A 24589-nucleotide genomic window follows, 5' to 3' on the forward strand; every position below is an offset into this window, starting at 1 on the left:
CTGTGACTATAAAAGTGTTTCGATAAATTTAAAGTTCCCGACAGGCATAAAGATTAACCCACTGAAAGACTCACCAAAGGGGAAAACTTCTTTTCCCTGGGTGCCTTTAATTAGTTTTCCTTCAGATCTATGTTGACTTCAGAAAAACAATGCTACCTTCTCTGCTCTTTGTACTGCCACTGGATCAGATGATACTCTCTCTACTCTCCTTTATCTGGCTCTTTCTGCTTCTCTGCTCCTTGATAATAATTAGTTCCAGGGAAGACGGATGGGTTTGGGTGCCGGGAGGATTCATTACAACAGGCAGCCACTGTGGGAGTGGGGAGAGTACAAATGAATGTGTGCACTGCCGCAGGGCAGGGGGCAGAAAGTCAGTGGGCAAGGGAAGAGCTTGAAGAGGAAGGCTCCCAGGACAGACCCTCCTGCCACTCAGTGCCCCCGAGAATTCGTAGCAGCAGCCATGAAAAAGCCGGAGTGGGCTCAACAGGGTATAACATTCAGGAATCTCAAGTTGAACAAGAAGGGGCATCCATTCCAGAGCTGGACGTACACTGGGGCTGCTGTCACTTTAGAAAGTTGCTGTTAACAAAAGACAACTTCATGGTATACAGAAATATAATTGACTTTTGTATACTGATCTTATATCTTATGACAATACAAAACTCATAAATTAGCTTTAAAAAAAAAGACAACTTCACTTCCCTTTCTAAATTCACAAGCTATAATTAGGTACACGTGGACAAAGTACTTGCATAGAATGTTAAAAAAAAATGATTTACCGTGTTTCTTTTTTTTTTTTTTTTTTTAACCATGTTTCTTCATCAAGAAATATTCCTTTGTATTTTGACGGATCTTCTGGATTAAAGCAGCAAGCTGTCAAGATGCCAACTATCTTCCTTCGTAGCTTATCAATATGTTATGAGAGACATCACTAAAAATAGCAATGAAGTAAACAGAAGCTTGGGTATCAGAACTAACTTTGGGCCTTCCATCGTTTGTTTTCCTTCCTCTGAGACAGCTCCACTGAGACTCAGACATTTCACTTAGAGACTTCTATAATTTGAAAGATTGGAACTCTTTGTAGTGCTTGTAAAATAAACTCCAGGGGTTAAGTGGCTCCAAGTGGGTTGAAAAATGTTTAGGATTCAAAGTTCAGTAAGATGAGGCCCTTTTTCAAGATATCAAAACTGAGGTTCAGGTTAAGAAACTTCCCCTAATGCAACATAGCTAATATGAAGGTAGGAACTTTCACTGAAACCTGTCTTTTTCCAAATTCCAAAGCACATGTCCCTTTGGCCAAAGTACTCTGTTTTCTACAGGAATGTAGAATAGGTATGTGTCCCAAAGACAGCAATAAAAATAACTGAAGGGATGGAGAACGGGTTTCATGAGGAATCCTTAAAGAATCTTCTCGTTTTCTTGACCATGAAAAGTTAATATAGAACAAACAATGTACACTTCTACATATTCCCAGTAACTAAAACAGAGTTTCTTGTACAGTACTGTTTTACAATACAAGGAAAAAAAAAGAAACACTTTAAGATATAATAAAAACATACCTACCTCTACCGTCCGAGGGCAGAACCTTGGAGAAAGGACCACAAGCGATGTCTATTACTGGAGCACTTCAAGCAAAATGTGGACACATTCCCCTCTAAGCTATGCCCAAAGAGACGCTGGCAGAGCACACGCTCTCTTATGGTCCATTCTGCTTTACGATCCCATGATTCTGTCACCTAATATTTTGCAAACTAAAAAGTCCACAGTGGTTTATGATATCTCCATTTGTGCCTGACAGTAGGGTAGGGAGTATGAGTATAAAATCGCTTGCCTGTTACATGCAGTTAATATTAATATTGTATAATGAAGTAGGATATGTTGATCCTATTTTGAGTTAGGAGCTCTAGAAGTGAAATAAGGTGCGCCCAAGCAGTGCTGGCGAAACGATTTTTCTCCTAAATGTCAGATAGTTACGAAAAAGCCCATATAAATGAGACACACTCATTTATATATAAACCTTCTCCTTCCATGCCTCACATCTAAGTCATCAAAGATGAATGGTGTAATGATTTAATGAACCAAGATTCCCCTCAAGCCATAGGTCACAAGGAGTAAAAGACATAAAAATATTTCCTATAAATATCTGCTTCTTCAATAACACCATTTTCATAGTATTTCCCCCAGTCACGTCTATCAGATGGCATGAGTTTGTAGCTGAACTTACTTCACTCCTTATTCAGTTCCCTTCATCTGTTGAGAGGATGCCTTTTGCCTTTCGAAGTTCAGAGCTCACTCTTCAAATGAGGCTGCACACCTGCTCTAAGATTTCTCTTTCCATAAAACCTGTAAAACTCATGGACACTTTCACAGGCCATGGGAGGTGACTAAATTTATCATTTATACAAGAATGAAACAACAAATAAAAGGCACAGCTATACTAAAATAGTGGCAAATCTTAAAGCTCATTTATGCTTCGTAATGAAAACACATTTGGAAAGAATCTAAAGCATGTGATAAAAATATGATGTAAGGACTTTGAGGAAATAAGTGACTTGAGCTAATGTACATGAGGGTGCCTCCCCTCCATTCCAGTACCTGCTGGACTGGTCATGGAACCTAGAAATTAGGGCAACCTGCCCCAGCGCTGGAAGAAAAATCACCACCTACCTGCCATAAACTGAACAATTCTCACCAAGTGAAATTCAGAGAGGATCACTTTCGAAGTCAGACTGACAAAATTCAAATAATCACAGAACACAGAATTACAAATCCTATGATAAAGCAGACAGGTGGACCACTGAGACCTCAGGCACAGCTGGGAGTGCTTGGAAGATAGGAAGTGAGAAGAGGAGGGCCCTGGGAACAAACTTTGAAGAAATCCACTGTTACAGAATTATAAAATGTACTGGGACTTCCCTGGTGGCGCAGTGGTTGAGAATCCGCCTGCCAATGCAGGGGACATGGGTTCGGGCCCTGGTCCGGGAAGATCCCACATGCCACAGAGCAATTAAGCCTGTGCACCACAACTCCTGAGCCTGCGCTCTAGAGCCCACGAGCCACAACTACTGAGCCTGCGAGCCACAACTACTGAGCCTGCATGCTGCAACTACTGAAGCCCACGCACCTAGAGCCCGTGCTCTGCAACTGAGCCTGCATGCTGCAACTACTGAAGCCCACGCACCTAGAGCCCCCTCTCCGCAACGGGAGAGGCCACAACAGTGAGAGACCCACGTACCACACACACTTCACAGCCTTGTCGTACTTGACCACTCAGCCGCGGTCTGATTGACTGCAGCTTGCTTCTAGAAATACTTTCTTCCCTTGTTGTCCATGACAACACACACTCTTGATTTTCGCCCAACTCTTCCGGAAATTAATTCTCAATCGTTATCACCAGATTTGCTCCTCTGATCTATTTCTTAACTGTTAGTCTGTATGGAGTTTCTCACCTAGGCCCTTTGTCTCACTCTACACTGTCCAAGTGTGATCTCATCCGTTCCCCTGGTTTAAATGATAACATATATGTTAATGACTCCTAAATCTATCCAACTACGCAGACACATTTATATGCACATCCCATAGGTTTCTCAAATAGTATTAATATTTTACATCCACTAGTCCTTTGCATATTATCCTGTATGTGTAGCTTTCCTCTTCATTTACTATTTTTTCCAAATGTGAATCAGTGCACACATTTTATAAAGTACCCTGAACCTTTTCCCTTAATATGCAAACACCTCACCATGTCACTAAATAGTATATGGCATGCTTTTAAAATGTATTACTAAATACATATACAAACATATAACATATGTAGAGTTTAAAGAATAGGAAAGAACAAAAAAATGCTAGAAAAACACCTATGTGCCCCACAGGAAGATAAATTGCAATGTCATCCCCAAATGGAATATTACAGAGAAGTCAAAGTGAATGAAGTAGAACTACACCCAACAATATGGAAAAGCCTTAGCAAAACCACACTGAATATTAGCAACACAGTACTGAAGGGGGAAAGTGTGAGTCCCAAAACAAGAATCCCCCCATTCAGAAAGTAAAAACAATACCTATATACTTTTGAACAACATATATGCATTATGGATGTGTGTGTGTGTATACATAAAACACGTGTGTGGACACACATAAAACACGTGTGTGGATAGATGCATAGACAGACTTAAAAAGCAGTGAATGAGTAACACAAGATTGAGAATGGATACTATCTCAGGTAGGCACAGGCAGGGGGACAGGATGCAGTAGCACATAGGTAGATGTTAGTTTTTGTCAACATTCTTCCAATTCTTGCATTGAGTGATGAGTTCACAGGTAGTTACTATACAATTCAGAAAGAACTATCTGTGCCCATGCATAGGCCAATGAGATCTTTTCAAGATCCAGTTAACATGATTTATTCAACTCTGTGTACCTGAGATCCAAAAATAAATGACGATGATAAATCCATGAAGACCTAGAGTATTACCAGGACTTTGAAGCCTCCTTCATTTCCTTTATGCTGGCTTTTGATAAGTAGACATTCTTAATTTAAAGGTAACCAAATTTACCAAATATTTGAGCTTCTCATCTTAAGAAATCTTTCCATGAACCAAAAGCAAGAGCAATCAAACTAAAGACCATTGGCCAAATATGGGATTTTGTACTTTTATGGCCTGATAAGATTGTTTTTTGTTTTTAAACAGTTGTAAAAACAAGGACTAATATGCAACAGAGATAGCAAATGATATGCAAAGCCTAAAGTATTTACTCTCTAGTCCTTTACAAAAAAGTTTGCTGACCCCGGCCCTATGGCCATAAAGACAATCTTTTGTATCAGCACTGTCCAGTAGAACTTTATGATAGAAATGTTCCATAATCTATGCTATCCTATATGACAGCCACTGGCCACATGTGGCTATTGGGTACTTGAAATGTGCTTAATGAACTGAGGAACTGAATTTTTTTAATTTCTAATTTTCTTTATTGATAATTTCTAATTTAATTCATTTAAAATATCAAATACCTATAATTTCAATATAATCTATATCAGAATTTAAAAATAAAGAATAGAATATTGAAACCTGAACCATTTCAATGAGATCAAAGATTCAAATCTCGTAGTATCATCCAGAAACATGTACAAAAGATTTTAAAATACACAATGGAAAACTAAGTGGCAAATTGAAAGCTAAAATACATAGGAAGGTTAAACTCCTTTGAAAAGCAGCCATGCAATTCTCAAGAAAGGAATTTCCATGTCTCATGAATACATCTAAAATATTTTGACTTCCTACTACAAACCCTGATGATCCTCAGAAAGCTAGTCTGAATCAAGAGCTGAATTTTTGATTTTATTTATTCAATTTAAATTGTAAGATGTGTCTTGTGGTTACTGTACTGAACAGTGTAGTCCTATGTTTTTAACTAAGTTTTAACATTGTACCTTTCAGAATTGTCTTAAATCTAACTAGATTTTTGTATATGATGTCAGATCAAATTTCATTTTCTCATAGGGATAAAAAATGTTTCCTAACCATTTTCCTATCATGATACAAACAGAATAATATACACATAGCAGACTGGGGTAGATGCATGTGACTGCTAGAGGCCAGAGGCAACTTCAGAAAATCCTGTGACTTTTTTTTTTAAGGTGTATCGTTTTCATGATACTTAAGCACTAGGACTAGTTCTTACTTCTCAGCCCTTTACAAATATTAACTAATTTAATCCTCATACTATTACTATTATTAGCCATATTTTCCACATGGGGAGGTGTGGCACAAAGATTAGGTACAAGGGCATAGAGACAGTAGGTACCACAAGTATGACTTGGACCCATGCAATTCGGTGCCAACGCTCATGCTGTTAAACCACTATCCTATATTTACTCAGCAAGTAAGGCTTCTTTCTTCCATTTTAAACTATATACATTGGGCTTCCCTGGTTGCACAGTGGTTGGGAGTCCGCCTGCCGATGCATGGGACACGGGTTCGTGCCCCAGTCTGGGAAGATCCCACATGCCGCGGAGCAGCTGGGCCCGTGAGCCATGGCCGCTGAGCCTGCGTGTCCAGAGCCTGCGCTCCGCAACGGGAGAGGCCACAACAGTGAGAGACCCACATACCACACACACACAAAAAAAAGCTATATACATTTAACTTCTTTAAATTTCTTTTTATTATCTTATTGCACTGGCTCAGGCCTCCAATCACTGCACTGTTAAACTGGTAGTGGTTACACTTTTTGTCTTACTCCAGATTTTACAGGGATAATGTTTTTGTATGATATGTGCTTCATCTTTGTCAATGTATTTTATCAAGTAAAGGAGTTCCCTTCTATTTCTTGTTCGCTAAAACTTTTCATCATGAATTATGCAATTCATGAAATTGAAATTTTAATCAAAAGCTTTTTATGTGTATACTGAAATCATCATTTAGCTTTTTTTACCTTTAATCTCTTAGTATGATGAATCATTTTTCTAACGTTGAAGCAACTTGGCATTCCTGGAATAAACACAATCTTGTCATGATGTTCCATATACATAAATGTATATAAATTGTATGTCATATAATTATGTCACATATGCTATTTATATGGTGAGACAGAATATGGAGCTGGTTTGCAATTTTTAAAAGTCAGGACCAAGGTTAGCATGTAATTTTCCTTTCTTCTATGATCTTTATCTGGTTTTTCTATCAAGGTACATGAGCCTAATTAAATCAGCTGGAGAATACCCTTTTCCATCCTCTTTGCAGTTGCTATCTCAGGTCTCTCAGTCTTTTGTAGGTGACCTATTATGTTCTCTCCGGCTGCTTTTAATGTCATTTCCTTGTTTTAGCATTCCATAGTTTATCTATGAACAAACTTAGCTTAGGTGTGAATTTCATCTTATTTGTCCTTTTTGGGATTTGTTGGGGATCCTCTCAGTCTGAGGATTCGTTTCTTTCATGAATTTTGGAAAATAATCAGCTATTAAATCATTGAAAATTTCCTCTCTTCCAATCTTCTCATTGTATCCCTCTAGTATTTTGACTAGAAATTGAGTTGGGCAAAAAGTTCCTTCGGGTTTTCCCGTACAAACATCTTACAGAAAACCTGAACGAACTTTTTGGCCAATCCAATACACGTTATTCCTTCTAAGTCTGTCATGCAGTATTCTCAACATATGTTTTGTATTTTCCATCTCAGTCTCTCTGTGCTGAATTCTGAGTTATTTCAGATACATAGTCAAGTTTACCAATTCTCTTCATCTATATTTAACATTCTTTTTAAACCATACACCAAGTTTTTATGTCTAGAAGATCTATTTTAACCTTTTTTCAAATTTCACTAGTCAAATTAGTCTAATGGATAGTTTATTTCTTAGCCATATTTTCAATACCCTCTTATTTCTCTAAACATGTTAAATATACTCATTTTATATTATTTTTCTGATAATTCCAGTGTTTACAGTCTTGGCAATTTGGTTTAATTTTAGAGGTTTGTTGTTTCTGTTGATACTCAAGGATTTATGTTTTTTATCTTTTAAGAGTTTTGATTATGAACACAATATTGGGTATGTAAATATGCAGAAGAAACAATGATTCCATTTTAGGAATCAAGTTGAAGGAATTTACCTTTTGATAGGTCAAATGAGATAAAATATATGATCATCTTGATAGATGCTAAAAGGTATTTTATAACATTTGTCACCCATTCCAGATTTCTTTTAAGGGAATAGTAAACTAAGAATAGCATATAACCATAAATAATGTGATTCTTAAAATATGATATAGTGGTGCTGTCTGCATTAAAAGCTTAAGAGTACTGTTTCAAAAGGTATGTGTTCCACAGATTTTGGGAAATCAGCCTTCCAGGATGGTGGGAAGCTAGAAAGAGGTACTTCTTAGGGACTTATGGGCACAGACTCTACTCTTCTCCCTGGGGAAGGATGTGACCTCACTGACACCAAGTTTGGGCCAAGATCTAGGAAAGCCTAACTCAACCTCTCCCTAAATGGAAACACTAAGCAAAGAGATTGTACATTTTCCCTGGATAGTGATGTGAGTCCTGAATAGAGAAGAAATGTAAAATAATGTTAGGCTTTGCTCTTCTGGTAAATCTCTACCTTTTGCAGACAGTGTCATTGGCTGCGTGCTGCTCACTGGGAGACTGAGGGTTGCTGCAGTATTATAGGATTTTGTGCCCTTGGCTAAATGAACCTGGAAGTTACGGCAAGCTACGAAGGTATATGTTGGTCTTTTCCAATCAATCAACAGTATTTCTGCAAGCACATGACAGGACACTAATGCCAGTGGCTGATGGATTGAGCCAAAAAAAAAAAAAAAAAAAAAGGTACTAGGACCAAAATGTTCAGGAAATGATATGTATTTAAGCACATCTTCTTGGAAATTTACAACACACAGTAGATAATTAAAGTCTCTGTGAATTCCAACAATAAAGACAACTGCTTGGTTCAGATAAGGGGTTAGCAAATTTTTTTCTATAAAGGCCCGATAGTAAACATTTTAGGCTTAGCAGGCCATATGGTCTCTGTTGCATCTACTCAACTCTGCATTTAAAGTATAAAGCAGACATAGAAAATACCTGAATGAATACCGTGGCTGTGTTTCAATAGAACTTTATAAAGAGAGGCAGAGGGCTGGATATGACCCACGTGCCACAGTTTAGGGCAAATGACCACATCCTACACCTATTTGATCATGGAAATTTTTTTCACCCAAATCTCAATTCAAAACCTATGTGCGGGCTTCCCTGGTGGCGCAGTGGTTGGGAGTCCGCCTGCCGATGCAGGGGACACGGGTTCGTGCCCCGGTCCGGGAAGATCCCACATGCCGTGGAGCGGTTGGGCCCGTGAGCCATGGCCGCTGAGCCTGTGCTCCGCAACGGGAGAGGCCACAACAGTGAGAGGCCCACGTACCGCAAAAAAAAAACAAAAACCTATGCACTTTAAAATAGGCAAATTTAAAAGATAAATAAATCTTACTAGAAAAGCAAAGATAATTTTTTAACTGTTTTTTTTCGCCTTCTGTAGGATTTATGGAGGATATATGTTATCCAAAAAATACCAAGGTAATAGAAGAGTGATCAGATTTAAAAATTTCTATTGTATCCAACTTCCTTATACATGGACTTTAATATTCATTTCTCATTCAACCTGTCTTTAATCATATATCTGTCTTGTGATCACGTTATAGAAAATCAATTTGAGGGTATGAGAGCCAGAGTTGGGCTAAAATATAACAGAATATTAGAACTGCAATTGCAAATTAACTAGATTTTAAATTGTATACATGTTATGATTTTCTTGCCTTAAACTCTTACTGAGGTGACATGTGTCCATGAACTGAAAAGCCAACTCTGTGGCTGACATAGGTTTGATAAATGCTAACCATAGGACCACTAAGTTAAGTATGTGGCATCTGCAATCCTTACCTCATAATTGTCCTGACTTTTGATCATTTTATTTGGGACTTCAGTATTATTAAGCAACTCAATCAGTGGAACATAAAAGTTCTATAAATAAATAGATTTTTCTCTTTCTACTTTCTCAATTTAATAAAAACTTTTTCCTCCTTCTGCTGGATTGATGTGACCTGAATGTATAATTTGCCCTTCATTGGTTAACATTAACAGTATCTTAAGGCAAAGCATTCCTGGAGATTTTAAAGAAAGCAGAGTATTCATATGGAATGTTCACCTTTAGCTTAACCCCTGTGTGAACCTTAACAAAAATCACTTTACTTCTTCGACCAGTTTCCTCATCTGTAAAATAGGATAATTAAACCCTTCTCATGAGGTTATTGTAATGACACCTCATCATATACGTGAACATCTGAGTAGAGCTCCCGTTACATAGCAGATACTTGAGAACAGATAGCTGCATTTGAAGGAGAAGTGACTGTTTCTTTAATTTTACTCGCCATGACTTTTTTGCAGTCTAAATGTGTTTAGAAGGCAGGTTTCATCCTTTAGAAGACTCAGTTAAGGGAATCAACACGGGAATCAAAGTACATTTCATTCACATTTCAAAATAAGATATTGTGAGGATTCCCCGCACGGTTTAGGAGATGTCCCCAGAGTAGTGTGGTGATAGAGACCTAAATAGTAGTGATTGCCAAACAGCATTATCCATCCTCATGACAATTCCAGAGCAACAGCCTGGGGAAGGCCACACTCACGTTACTAACAGTTGTAAGACTTGCTTATTTTCAAAGCATTCAATCAGCAAAACCTCCTTTTCCACTAATGATTTTCAATCACACATCTCTCTTGGTTGACGGTGATGCATTTCTCATTACGACGCACTATCCCACACAGCTTACAGCTCGGCCACCGCCAACCGCTTTACTTCAGATTAGAAATATACCACCTCTATTTCACTGACCTTCAGAGATGAGAAAACAAACCTAATTCCAGTCTACACGAATCAAATCATTACATGACACAATTTATCAAAAGACTACGTGCTGTTAAGAAGTGAATTTGGCCCCAACTCACTTTTTAAATAGCTGTCATAATGCTTGCATGAGAGTATTCAAAGTCTTATTCAATTTTTTTGAAGAGCTAGAACCTCCGAACTACATCCCGAGATGGTTTTGGGCAATCACCACCTAGTATAAGCAAAGCTATTTGAACATCTCTATTATGAAATCTGGTTTGCTGCCTATAGGCCTCTATACATAGCACTTTCAATCAGGGCACCTGGCCTATTCTTTAAACGTCCCCACAGGACATGATCTATTTTAAACTCCAATCTGCATGAGTGCACTACAGTCTCAACCTTTCATCTCCTGCCTAATTTAATTCCATTCATCTCCTCCCTGACCTCTATAAAACTAACTTACAAGGGTTTTCACACTCTTGCATGGAGGATTCCAGTCAGCAGCTAGGGGACAAGATGGCTGGGTCACAGGCTATTTCTCCAACAAGTCAGACTTCCAAACCTCTGGCCTTGTGTCAGGATTTCTCTACCTGGATCAGCCTTCTTTCCCTCTTCTACTGGGAAACTTCAGTTTATCCGTCCACTTGAAGCCATCTCTGACTTTACCATAGCCAATTGTCTTTGTAGGTTTCCTTTGATCCCTCCCTAGACCAAAATCCCTTCAAGGGCAGAGACCTATCTTTTTTATTCTCTTTGCACATGAGGAATAGGGGGAGCTGCTGCGCTACATAAGGATTTGCTTAAATTTGAAGAATACATCATGAATCATGATGTGAATATAAATATACAGCCTCGGTGGGACCCTAATACCTAGTGCCTTTCCCTTTCATCTGCTGGTTGGCTTCATCCTCCACTTCGGGGTACAGTAGAGCACTTCAGTGGTGCTTCTACCATTTGTCCTTTCATCTTAGGCTCCATGCTCCCCAAGTCTTCTTTATTTAACTGTTCTCTCTCCTTTGCCCTTGGTAATTTTATTGACTGATGGTTTTTGAGTTAGATCTGAGTTCAAAGTCCAGGTATGCCCTTTACTAGCCCTGTCACCATAAAGAACCCACTTTCTTTTCTTTTCACTGACCATCCACATATGATTCTTGGCACACTTACCTAATACTGCAATTGTAACTTCCTCAAAAACATGGATATATTTAAGTCCCCCACACCTAGCATCATGTCTGGTACCGGCAGGCAATCGGGAAAGGCTTATTGAATAAGTGAATCCCCTCAAGGTGCCATTCATTCATTCACTCACTCTATATTTGAGGACACTTTTGTTTTACTTCTGTTATAGCATTTTGAAGTGAGGCAGTCCTGGGTTCAGATTCTGCCTTTGTCATCTGTTCCCTGTGCTATTTCATACTGTGTATTTTTTACACGTCCAACTTTCCACTCGACTATAAACTCCGTAAGGGCAGAGAGTATATATTGTTCATCTTTAAGTTATTCCCCAAGGTTAACAAGGGGACTCACAAACCTGAGTCCCATAAAATATGGGCGCTTAACGAAAAGTGCAAAAGCCTAGTAAGCGCCAAGTGCTTTGTATAGACGAGGCATTTTCATGATTACTCTGCTGGTCCCTCTCATTAGAGCCCTTTCTGTGGCAGCACTTCCATGGGCTACAGCACAACCTTGATAATGAGAGAGATCTGGCTTTGAGTTTCTCCTCTGCTACTTTCTACATGTGTCACCTCCAACAAGTCCCTGACAGTCATCAGCCTCGACATTACTGCTATAAGGTAACAATTACGTTAGGTAATGGACTTAGGGCCTGGCACACAGGAGATGCTCAGTTAACGTTTGTTACCTTTCGTCTCTGTTTTGGTTCAAAGGGTGTAGTAACGAGTCCCATGTGAGTTAGACTGATCATTCATGTGCCTTTAATCAATTGCAAATGACTTGATTCCATATTATGACCCCTTTTGACTGTGGAAGGGAGAATTTTTAAGTGGAAGAAAAGTTCTGTTATTAAGATGACTTCATTTCAGGAATCCATTTTATCTGATATGTCAAACATCGCATTTATTATTCTAAGAGACAAACTTACTATACCCAATTATATTCTTTTAAAATGTTGGGACTGTAATTAAGAAGAATGAAATAATGCCATTTGCAGAAACGTGGATGGACGTAGAGATTATCATACTAAGTTAAGTAAGTCAGACAGAGAAAGATAAATACCATACAATATCAATCACTTATATGTAGAATCTGAAAAATAACACAAATGAACTTATCTATGAAGCAGAAACAGACTCACAGACATAGAACAGACTTGTGGTTGCCAAGGGGGATGGGGGAGGGATGGACTGGGAGTTTGGGATTAGCAGATGCCAACTATTACATGTAGAATGGATAAACGACAAGGTCCTACTGTATAGCACAGGGAACTATATTCAATATCCTGTGATAAACCATAATGGAAAAGAACACGAAAAAGAATGTATATGTATAACTGAATCACTTTGCTGTACGGCAGAAATTAACACAACATTGATGTATAACTGAATCACTTTGCTGTACGGCAGGAATTAATACAACATTGTAAATCAACTATACTTAAATAAAATAAAATAAATTTAAAAAAAAGAAATATTGGGACTGTAGAATTTTAAGCTCTGAATCCGACTCTGAAAACTTGGAACAAGAGTAACAGCTTTCACTAGAATTAAATATATCATTACCCCTCAAGTAGAAAAGCATTTATCTTTCACACAAAACCAGTGGCAGTGGATGATAAAGACGATTCTGTTTGATGTGAGATTACACTCAAGACCTATGGGTGAGGAAATCTGTAAAGAATGCCACAAGTCATGGAATATTAGTATAAATTGCAAGGGATGCAAAACTTCTATTAAAATCAAACACTCTAGGGCCCTTTTTAAAAGCTGGGGTGTACTCATCAGTTTTAAATTCGCAGTGAGGAGAACCTGACAGTCTGAGACTGTCTAAAATTCTAAAATCTGCAACAGTCACATGTGTATCTAGGGGGACAAAATTTATCTTAAAAAACACCTCCTAAATTCTTACTAGTATTCTTGTATACCTCAAGTTCCAGCTGAAATTAAATATAGATAAGCTCAAAATTAGCTTATGTAAAAAATTAGAAAAAGTATTATAACTCACAGTTTTACAAAATTCAGTATCATCCAAAATTTAACCAAGAATGTTAATTATATTTATATACAAATATGTTCGTTGGGTTTTTCCAGTTTCTAAAGTGATTTTTAACCATTTCCTTACAGAGCTGAATTATTCTTATTAAATGGAGATGGTTTGCAGTAATTTGCAAACTGTAAACACAATATGAATACGTGTTAGAGGAATTGTTCTGAATGATGACGACGCAAAGCTAAACGTGGTTTATTTTAACAGAAAGAAAACCAATCTGAAAATAGAACTTAACCAATGCACAGAACAGCAGAAGACATTTGACTATTCCCCAAAGCTGTAAGGAACAATCAGAGGGCGTTATATATCCTCTACCAGCTCAAAATCCTTACTTGCTACAGCTCCTGGCAAACAAGAGGCTATTTGCTTAGCACTTCTGAGCAACTGGTGCTTTCAATCAGATAATTAGAGGGAGCAGGGGAACTGGCACATTTGCAGAATCAATCACACCTATGGGAAGTCAGAAGCCTTTTAAACCCTTGCTCCTGTAATTGGCCAAATCTGCCTGGAGTCAAGGGAAGCAGATATGAAACCACCAGAAATTCAGGCCTCTGCAGTGTTTCCTTCACTTACTTACAATTTTCATCTCCCATTTTGTAAGCACCACGAGTGAATATGATATTATTCAACAAATGAATTGCTGAAAACGTGTGTGAAATGTATGGATTTTCACCTGCTAAACCCATTCATTCATTTATTTATTGGCTGCGTTGGGTCTTCGTTGCTGCGCGGGCTTTCTCTAGTCGCGGCGAGCGGGGGCTACTCTTCGTTGCGGTGCACAGGCTTCTCATTGCAGTGGCTTCTCTTGTTGTGGAGCACGGGCTGTAGGCGCGCGGGCTTCAGTAGTTGTGTCACATGGGCCTTAGTAGTTGTGGCTCGCGGGCTCTAGAGCACAGGCTCAGTAGTTGTGGTGCACGGGCTTAGCTGCTCTGCGGCATGTGGGATCTTCCCGGACCAGGGCTCGAACCCGTGTCTCCCGCATTGGCAGGCAGATTCTTAGCCACTGCACCACCAGGGAAGCCCTAAACCCTATTTTAAATGTGGAAGGCAACTTGATGTTTTAAAGGAACCCTAGGGAAACCTCTCAGAAGAAAAGGTCTGGCAGTGAAAGAACTATACATCCTCTGACTTAGTAATTCTTAAACTTTCTGGGTCATTGCACCACTTTTGAGACTGTATGGAAAGTTATGGAACTTCTTACATCGGAAAAAGAGCAGACGAGCAAAACTTTGCATACAATTTTAGGAAGTTCAAAGACCCCTCCTCAGAGTGTTAGACTTTAGAAAGAAGTTCTGCTCTAACTCACCACTCATGAGATGTATTAAAACTCAAGGCAGTAAATGTGAAGCAAAAGTAACATCCCATTATATCTACTACAAAGTTTAAAATATTTTGGAATCTGTGGCTTTGGCTATACCAATTGATTGAATGATTCATTCATTCATTTATTATTCGACACATGTTATCTCGCACCTACCATCTACCAGGGCCTATTTTTAGGTGCTGGAAAGCAATGAACAAGACAGAGAGGAACCCAGCTCTCATGAAGTTTATATACAAATGTGATTCAAGCTGCCTACACAGTATGTACCAAGGTGAAAAAAATGTTAAGAAGCTACACCAGAATTACTTTTAAGCTGTTGATTGTCAATCTTGGCTGTACATCACAATCACCTGGGGCACTTTAAAAAATCTCACTCAGCCACACTGCTGCAATGTCACTTCCCTTCTCTTACACATTCTGTAGAACTGTACACTCAGAAATATATATACTGTTTGCATTTTATACGCGTGTGTGTAAGAGCACGTGTGTATGGGGGTTAAGCACTGAAAAGAAAGGGTCTGAGGTGCACACAGGTGTAGATCGACTGCAGAGGTGGGCCAGCACAGGGAGGGTGAGGAAATGATCCAGGAACACGACAATTTAGTGAAAAAGGGATCTCAGAGCCAGAGGCGACCATGAGAACCTGAGGCCCCTGGGGGAAAATGTGGAAGACTTCCAGGGTCCACTGAATTCTCAGAGTGTGTATCTTAAAGGTTAGGGAGACTCCAATAGGCCTCTGGGTCACACTTACTTTGGAATATAGCTGTGCTATCTGTACGAGGTGTGCATACAAGATACTGTAATACTTTTCAACCCAAGACAGAAGTGGCTGCATGAACGAGGTACCACTGAAATAGTGGGTATCAGAAGGTCCTTACCCATTTCCTTTGTAGATTAAAAAAGCCAAAAAATTCTCAAAGGCATGCCACAGCAAACGAGGTTCACAAAGTCCCACCATCTCTTTCAGCATGTAAATCATTTGGGGTTGTATTCTTGAAGCCTGTGCGTAATTCTTCAAACTAAACTTGGAAGCATAAAAACTAACTAGTTTCTATTCAGGAAGGTTCATGAATGAGTTATTTCCTTTTTGAGTCATCTTTGTAACCAGGTGAAAATGTCACTTCCCAGCTCAGATTTTATTCAGAGCCAGGAAGCTGCTGTAGAATTCCGTTTCCTTTATAACATACTTCTAGAATTGTAACATGCTTGCCTAGTTGCAAGGTTTATTGTTGACCACCCTGGATTGGATAAAGGGACCTATTACTTATCTCCTTAAGTCCAATTAATACAGCCAATTAAAAGGAAGGAAAAAAGGAACGAAAGGAGGGAGAGAGGGAGAGAAAAGAAAGGAAAAATCAATACGGCATAACTTCTTCCTTCAAATGAGGCCCTACATTTCATCAAGTGTTCGTAAATTTTATAATTTATATTTGTCTATTAAATTATTTATAGTCAACATGAGGGATTCTCAACTTCAGCACTACTGACCTTTTGCACCAGAAAACTCCTGGTTGTGAGGGCGCCGTCCTGCATGCTGCAGGATGTTCAACGGCCCATCTGACCTCTACCCATTAGATGCCAGTAGCATCCTGCCCACCAATTAGGACAACCAGACATTTCCAATTGTCCCTGGGCGTGGGGGGTGGGGAGGTGGGGGTGGAGTGGAGAACAGCCCCAGGTTGAAAACCACAGATGTTTACTATTTCATGAAGAATTCAAAACAGCTTACAAACACAAATAAAATATAAGAATCAAGCATCACTACCAAGGAAATAGATGAATAAAAATCCGAAACCAGTGGAAGAGGAGAGGAACAGAGATAAGAGAATAAGGTCTAAAAAGGCTGATACTGTTGAGCCTCAAATATTTTTTTCTGAGCTTTCTGGCTGCCAAAGGAGAGGGGAGGGCAGCAGAGACCAGCCGACTGAACACACGTAAACTGAACTCTTGCAAACCTGTCTCCTCATAAACATACAAACCACACACGCAAGCATACATCTCAGTAAAAACACCATCATCTGTGTCTATCCAATTATTCAATTGTCAGCTATAAAACAAAAATATATCTGAAATCCATCTATTTGGCTTCATCTCCTTTGTTATCTCCCTTGGTCCAAGATTTCATCATTTCCTGCCTGGTCTACAGGAAGAACCTCCTAATTTGTCTCTTCATTTCCATTTTATACCCCTTCAATCACTTCTCAGAGGAACCGTCTTGAACGGAAATCAAATCATATCAGTCTCCTGCTGAAACATCCCAAGAGCCTGCCAATGCACGGAGAATGAAATCGAAGCTCCAAAATCCAGCTCCTGCCTGTTTTTCCAAAATTTTCAACGCCTCCCCCATTGCCATGAGCCAACCACACTCAATTTCCTTCCGTTCCTGCCACACAGTAGACTCTTCCCCAACATCGGGTACTGCAATTATTATTTCCAACTTATTAATAAGGGCATAGTTTTGATTTTTCAGCTGCAAGAACAATACATATACACACACATACACCAAAGCATTCATATGACTTGTTACAGGGATTTCACGTTAGGCAAACGCAGGAGCGAAGTGAGCTCTCCGTGTCTGATTTAGGAACGTGATATTTACGGGGAAGGCAGGAAGGGAAGATGGACGTAAAGCGGGGAAGGCAAGAGAAAGACGAAACTTACAAAGGTGAGCAGCAGTCCACGAGCTCGGGCAGGACCCCAAGAAGATGGACGGGAGTTGCGCCATTTCTCCTTGCCTCCAACCTCGATACAGTGGGTGTTTGGCAGGAAAAGCGGGTGCCCTTCATTGTGACGCTCAACCGGATCTAGGACTGAAAGGAGCAGAAGCCAGGGAAAGATGGAGCAGTGGAGGCCCCGCCTCTGCCGCTGCCCCCGTATCAACGAGCTGAGTCAGCAGATGAGTGAAAAGGCCTGTGAACTAATACAAATCACGTGCCTCCACCTCTCCCAGGTGAAAAGCCTCAATCGCTGCTGCTTGTCTTCTAGCCACCAAAACTCACGCACAATGTTTCTTATGGCCCCAACTAAGCAAAAACGTGCAGAGGAGGGAATCCTGTGACAAGGAGTGCAGCCTAGCCCGGTGGGCACGTTACAGAGCCACCACACCTTCTCCACTGATGACATTCTGGTAAAGAATATAAATGTATCTATTGATTTTGAACAAAAAGTGACCAAAATTTAGAAGACTTGCAAGGAGGAAAAAAATTAAATAACATAGGTCACGTGGGTTGATTTACCAGTGCTTCAAAGGTGCAATCACTTCGAACATGAGATTGATCGAGGGCAGCAAGCACGTCTAAACGATCATGCTGCCGTTTTGGGTTTGTGATTACACGGTACCATTCACAAAAACATTCTAACTGAAATACTGTGTGTATATGTAATGCTATTTTTAAATTTTGGAAACCATAGCTTCTATTTGAATTGGTAGAACATAGCTGCTTTTATAGATGTAACTATAAATTACCTATGCACTACCACCAATTCCAAGCACATTTTTGCTCTATATCTTTCTTATTTTAGAAGGAACATTGTTTTTACCACAATGCTGGGCTCTGCCAAGATTTTTTATTATCATCGTATTTGTATTTCACCACGAAATAAATTGCATTTGTATTTTAAATTTATTTAGATGTAAATACATTTACATGTAGATGTAAATTACAAAAGAAAATATTTTTTCTTCCGTTTTGAACTTTTGAAGTGAATTTACAGTAGCATCCGCAATAATGTCAGATAATTAATTCATCTTTGACACAGTGATCTTCCCAAAGCCTTGTCTTGATTCCATAAATTTGGTTTCTTAAAAGTGGTACTATTCTTGAATAAACTCATTTTTTATCTGAAGTATCTGATAATACTGATATGAAATTCAACTCTTTTAACTGCAAAGATCCTCTTCTGCTAGCGGACCCAGCACACTATGAGCCATCCTATTATTTTTTGAAGTTGAAAATGAGCAAAATTAAATTAGAATAGCACTTTCACCCTATAAGGCAAGTCATGTTTCACAGAGTAACATGGAAACACCTCTTGCAGCTACATGTGTTAGTTGTAAACCATCATCGTCTGTAACGCTCTTAAATGACGACTAACATTTCAACCAGCTGCTGATACTTCTTCAGCAGATTTGTGATTTCTGATTTTCACCTGATCAAGGGCACCACTACAACCCCAATGAGGGTGTGGGAAATAAGGAATATTTTGTTTTTATCATCAATTTTCTTGAGAGAGAAAAATTGAGTACTGTACTTACTTTTTTCATTTAATATGCACTTTCATTTTTTGGAGCTCACGGCTACAGAAAAGGTAAATTGCAAAAAATTTTTAAATAACAAATAGTACTTTGTAAAAATGAGAAACCACAATAGGAAACACAAGTGGATTACTCTCTCTACAGACTACGGCAAGGCTGCTCAGCCCCAATTTCTGTCCTACATTTCTTGGACACAACCTATATTGTCCCATGTTCCCCACTGACCGTGACAAGTGGTGACCTGGTAGCTTCATGCACTTAGTAGTTCTCGGCGTAGATCATGGCACAACTGGCTCCTGTAGGGCAGCAGAGTCAATGACTTCTCCCATCACCATCTGAGATTAGAAGGAAGTACTCACTCCCAGCACTAGGGGTCACACACTTCATTATATCGACAAACATCGTCTATGTTGTCTTTAAAAATAAAGGTCAGAGGGCTTCCCTGGTGACGCAGTGGTTGGGAATCCGCCTGCCAGTGCAGGGGGCACGGGTTCGAGCCCAGGTCCGTGGAGGAGCCCACGTGCTGCGGAGCGGCTGGGCCTGCGTGCCGCAGCTACTGAGCCCGCATGCCTGGAGCCCGTGCTCCGTGGCAGGAGAAGCCACCTCAATGAGAAGCCCGTGCACCACAACAAAGACCCAACGCAGCCATAAATAAATAATTTTAAAAATAATAAACACTGGATTTTTTAAAAATTAAAAACAAAATTAAAGGTCAGAGAAAGAGAAATGGGCTTGCACTATCCACTATACAATTGTCTCACACACCGCGCGATGAAACCAAGTCAGAAAGCATAAATATACATTGCAGATCTGCCAAAGCTACCCTGACATGTTCTAATGCAACTATTATTAATACTTTATTAAAAATGAAATATCCAGGAAAAATGCAAAATCTGGCTGCATTCTAGGAGTACAGGAGTAAACAGGGCCTCTCCCAAGCAAATGGAGCTTACAAGTGCCCGACATTTAGTAACTAGGATTCATGTTCAGCCTTAAGTCTGATTCAGAGCTTCTGCCCCTCTCCTGAGTTAGGCTCTAGGATCTGCCATGAGGAAGAGGGTTGAGCAGGCAGTGCTTGGTCTCTTCTTTCACTCTCCCCTCAACTCTACCATCTCCTGCTGGCCAGAGGGGACCAGCCTCAATGACCTCCAATAATTCTCACCCACCCACCCCCACCGGTAGTCACACTGTTTTGTAGTCCCCTCTCATACTCAATAGGCCTGATCTGTGTAACGACATCTGGACACGGCAACCCCATGGAAGATCTTGAGTCAGAACTACCTACCAAGACACTTCAGAATCTCTGACTCCCCAAAACTGTGAGAAAAATACATTTTTATTGTGTTTAAGAGACTAACTCAGGGGATGATTTCTCACATAGCAATCAATAACTAACAGACTCCTCCGGAGTTGGGAAGGACTAGGAGAATTAGAGGAAAAGGGGCAAGTCTTGCATTAGCTGCTGTATTCATAAACCTCGCCTTCAGGGCTCCGTTTCCTAATATGTGTCCACATGCTGGGTTTTTTGTGGGGTCATTAGTCATTCTTCCGAGCACTGGCCACTGTCCTCAATAAGAAATTCTTCCACTTGGGCAATACTTTCTCTGGATGACTTCTCGCAACACCCTCGAAGCTTCTGCCCCTGGCAGTAGACCCATAGCTTCTCCCTCTGTGAGTCCTTTCTTTCGGGGAAGCAGCTTTCTTCGGCATCAAGACATCAAGATGACTCAAGCTGACTACCTTCTGAGCTATCCACTTGGCCCAAAGGAAAATCACTCATTTTTGACACACCAAAGATCAAAGTACAGTTGCCCACTACTGAGTCTCTCTCCTTACACTGCCTTTCGGAACTACTGGATCCACTTTTAATTTCTACGTTCATTTATGCCCCCTCCCCTTAAAGATACTGTCTAATTCTCCCAAGAACTCTTTCACTGACCTCCACCTGAGTGGGATCATGAATTGGTCATATGAGTTTCTGTAGTTCTGGAAGTTTCCATCCTGAGAAGGTACTGCTACTCTCCCCTTACAGGCATACTGAATCTGTGCAAGTGGTTCTTATGGAACCCTCTTCCAACTCAAGTTTAGTGGAAAACCTTTAAAAAGCCATTCTACTTTCTATCCCTAAAACTTTCCTTCAATAATCCCCTTTAAAATGTTTCATATTCACTTATACAGGAAAGATGGAGAACAGGTCGCTGGACCAATTTTCTAGCTTTTAGTTATGTCCTGCATGATATATGTCCAGCACTGTTGTCCTTAGCTTTAGGATTTAAGCCAAAATTCCTATAAAACTGAAAAAGCACAATTTATTATCCTGCTACGTTCTAGCTGGAATGCCTTTTTCCCCCCACCTGAGATATAGCTGGTAGGTTCATAAGAAGTATTTTTTAATAAATTGATGAAATTACCAAGGTCTTATTACCAAAGAGGTAGATAACTATATTTTAAAATAAAGTACTCATATAAGGCATGCTATAGCAGTTATTTTGTAACCTACTGACTAATTTCTTCAACATTTTAAAAATTCAGTAATGACTTTACAAAGCTTTTTTAAAATACTGTTCCTTGCTCTAAGCATGGGACATAGCAAAATTATTGTTTCCAAAAATAATTCATATTCTTCACGAGACTCAGGAGGAAAATATCTCTAGTGAACCAGATCAAACATTAGGAATAAGGGATAATTTGAAAAAAGGAAAAGATGGGAATCACAGCTGCAAAATGAAAAACTATAATGGAGAAAATGAATACCCGACTCACTCTGGAGAAACTGTATGATGAAGTGCTTAGGAACATGGACTCTGGGGTTGAAACTTACCACCTGTATGAACTTATACAAATTACTTCAACTCTCTGAGCCTTAGTTATCATATTTGTGAAAATAGAGATGATAACTGAACTTCACTCACAGGGTGGTTGGGAGAATTAAATGAGATTGTGCACACAGAACACTTAACACATCATCAGTATGTAATAAATCTGAGCTATCACTGAAGAATAACCAAAAATATGAGAAACTTAAACAAGTTCTTCCAGGTCATAAAGGAAAGGGATAAAAAGATTAAAATTCTATGATAAAGATGAGATCAATATGGAACACATATTGATCAACTTACAGATAACTGGTGATCTTGAAAAAGAGTATAAAGCGAAGAGAACAGAGTTGATAAGCAAAGACAGCTTTCCATCTGTAGACAAAGACCTTTTACCTGAAGACTGAAAGTGCTCAAAACGTATTAAGGACATGAATAAAATTAATTCCACGAGTATACTTACGTTTTCCCTTGGTGAAATTTCTAGATTTCAATTATAAAGAAAGAATCTCATGAATATCTATTAAAATACTACAAAGGAAGAAGGAGAAGAAAAGCTAGCTCTCAAAAGAATTAGGTTGACCCCAGGCTCGTCTGCAACGCTAAACTCCTGAAGGATATGGAAGTTTCTGTGGCACTTTCACTCAGAAAAATTGTTGTTCATGTGTGAATATATTTGTAAGCATGCTATCACTCAGGAATTATGCCAACCTGGTACTCTTCATGAATAAAATATTTGAAGGTCCTTCCAAATTAAACTACTTGAAAATGTTTGCTTGAAAAAAGAGAAAGAAAATATCAAGAGATAATCAATTAAAAGTCAAGGCAACTTTGGAAAAATTTGAAGGAACAGGCTGTCATATAAATATATGCTCTAAATATCTGTAAATATATACTCTAAATAATTGTTTTTAGTGTGATTACTAATTTAATTTTGTAGTTAATTAGAAATAAGAAAATGACATTGTACAAAAAAACAAATAAAAATAAAAGTAAATTATAAAAATGGATTCCACAACCCCAGGTTGTAATTGCAAAGACGTAGAAGAAAGGAAGAAGAGGAAAACAAATGCAATGAGTTCCACATCTCAAAAAGGAAGTGAAAATTAAAGGAGTTATTCCAAACAAAAAGTAACATCATTCTTAGAGACACAGTAGAGTTCACTCATTAAAATGAGGAAGAAAGCAAAAGTACTCTCACCATGACTACCTAACATTAACTTTACTTCGGAAGTTCTAGTCAATCTATTAAAACAGAAATAAAAAGTACCAGTGAAAAATACGAAAATTACATCATTGTTGCAAATTATAATTATAGACTTAGAAAAAAAATTGACTGAAAAGCTACCAGAAATAAGAGAAGTTTTCAACTAGAAAACTAAAATTGAAAGCTCAAAAATTAATAGTGCTCCTGTGCATATCAGTACTCAAGTTACATATAATAGGGGGAAACATTCCATTCATAGCATCAATTAAAAAATAAAGCACCTAAGAATGATCTTAAAAACAAGTGTGTGGGGCTTCCCTGGTGGTGCAGTGGCTGAGAATCCGCCTGCCGATGCAGGGGACACGGGTTCGTGCCCCGGTCCGGGAGGATCCCACATGCCGTGGAGCGGCTGGGCCTGTGAGCCATGGCCACTGAGCCTGCGCGTCCGGGGCCCGTGCTCTGCGGCGGGAGGCCACAGCAGTGAGAGGCCCGCGTACCGCAAAAAAAAAAGTGTGGGATCTACATGAAGAAAATATAAACTTTAATGAGCAAAATTTTTTTCTTTCTTTTTTTTTTTAATATTTATTTACTTATTTGGCTGCACCGGGTCTTAGTTGCAGCAGGTGGGATCTTTTTTTTTTTTAACTGTGGCATGTGGGATCTAGTTCCCTCACCAGGGATTGAACCTGGACCCCCTGCATTGGAAGCACCAGAGCCTTAGCCACTGGACCATCAGGTAAGTCCCTTAGCAATATTTATGACAGGTCTCTGGGTAAGTTATCTTAAAATCCCCTGCAGGGTTTCTTAAAAATGAGGAGTTCTTCAGCCATAAAAAGAAACGAAATTGAGCCATCTGCAGTGAGGTGGATGGACCCAAAGACCACCACACAGAGTCAAGCAAGCCAGAAAGAGAAAAACAAACACCTCACGCCAACACATACACACAGAATCCAAAAAAAGAAAAAGGTTCTGAAGAACCTGGGGCAGGACAGGAACAAAGACGCAGACCTAGAGAATGGACCTGAGGACACAGGGAGGGGGAAGGGCAAGCTGGGACAAAGTGAGACAGTGGCATGGACACACATACACTACCAAATGCAAAATAGACAGCTAGTGGGAAGCAGCTGCACAGCACAGGGAGATCAGCAATGAGCAAATTTTTAAAAATCTACATAAATGAAGTCATACCATGATTTTGAACAAGAGTATAAATATCAAAACTCAATTCCTCTCAAACAGATTTATGTATTTGATATAAACTTGATCAAAATATCTGTACAATTTATCCAGAGAAATTTAAAAATAATTCTGAAGATAAACTGGAAAGATAACTTGACAGAAATTGCTAATATTTTTTTATAATTTTATGTATTTCCAGATATTAAACACA

The 24589-nt window shown here is 39.2% G+C and overlaps 1 protein-coding gene across 17 annotated transcripts in view; it reads right to left on the reverse strand.

Moving 5' to 3' along the window:
- The window catches only part of LOC307180944 (uncharacterized protein), a 622728-nt gene that overhangs the window by 413092 nt on the left and 185047 nt on the right, over window positions 1-24589 (reverse strand). For 16 of the 17 annotated variants that reach the window (XR_013825813.1, XR_013825814.1, XR_013825815.1 and 13 more), the window contains 2 exons: window positions 19402-19511; window positions 17583-17731 (listed from right to left, as the gene is read on the reverse strand). The exons of the other annotated variant lie outside the window; for it this stretch is intronic. The gene's annotated coding sequence lies outside the window, so the exon portion shown is untranslated. The remainder of the gene's footprint in view (window positions 1-17582; window positions 17732-19401; window positions 19512-24589) is intronic. 17 annotated transcript variants of the gene reach the window in all.

This window comes from Stenella coeruleoalba (assembly GCF_951394435.1).
Source record: "Stenella coeruleoalba genome assembly, chromosome: X".
In the NCBI taxonomy this organism is placed as follows: domain Eukaryota; kingdom Metazoa; phylum Chordata; class Mammalia; order Artiodactyla; family Delphinidae; genus Stenella; species Stenella coeruleoalba.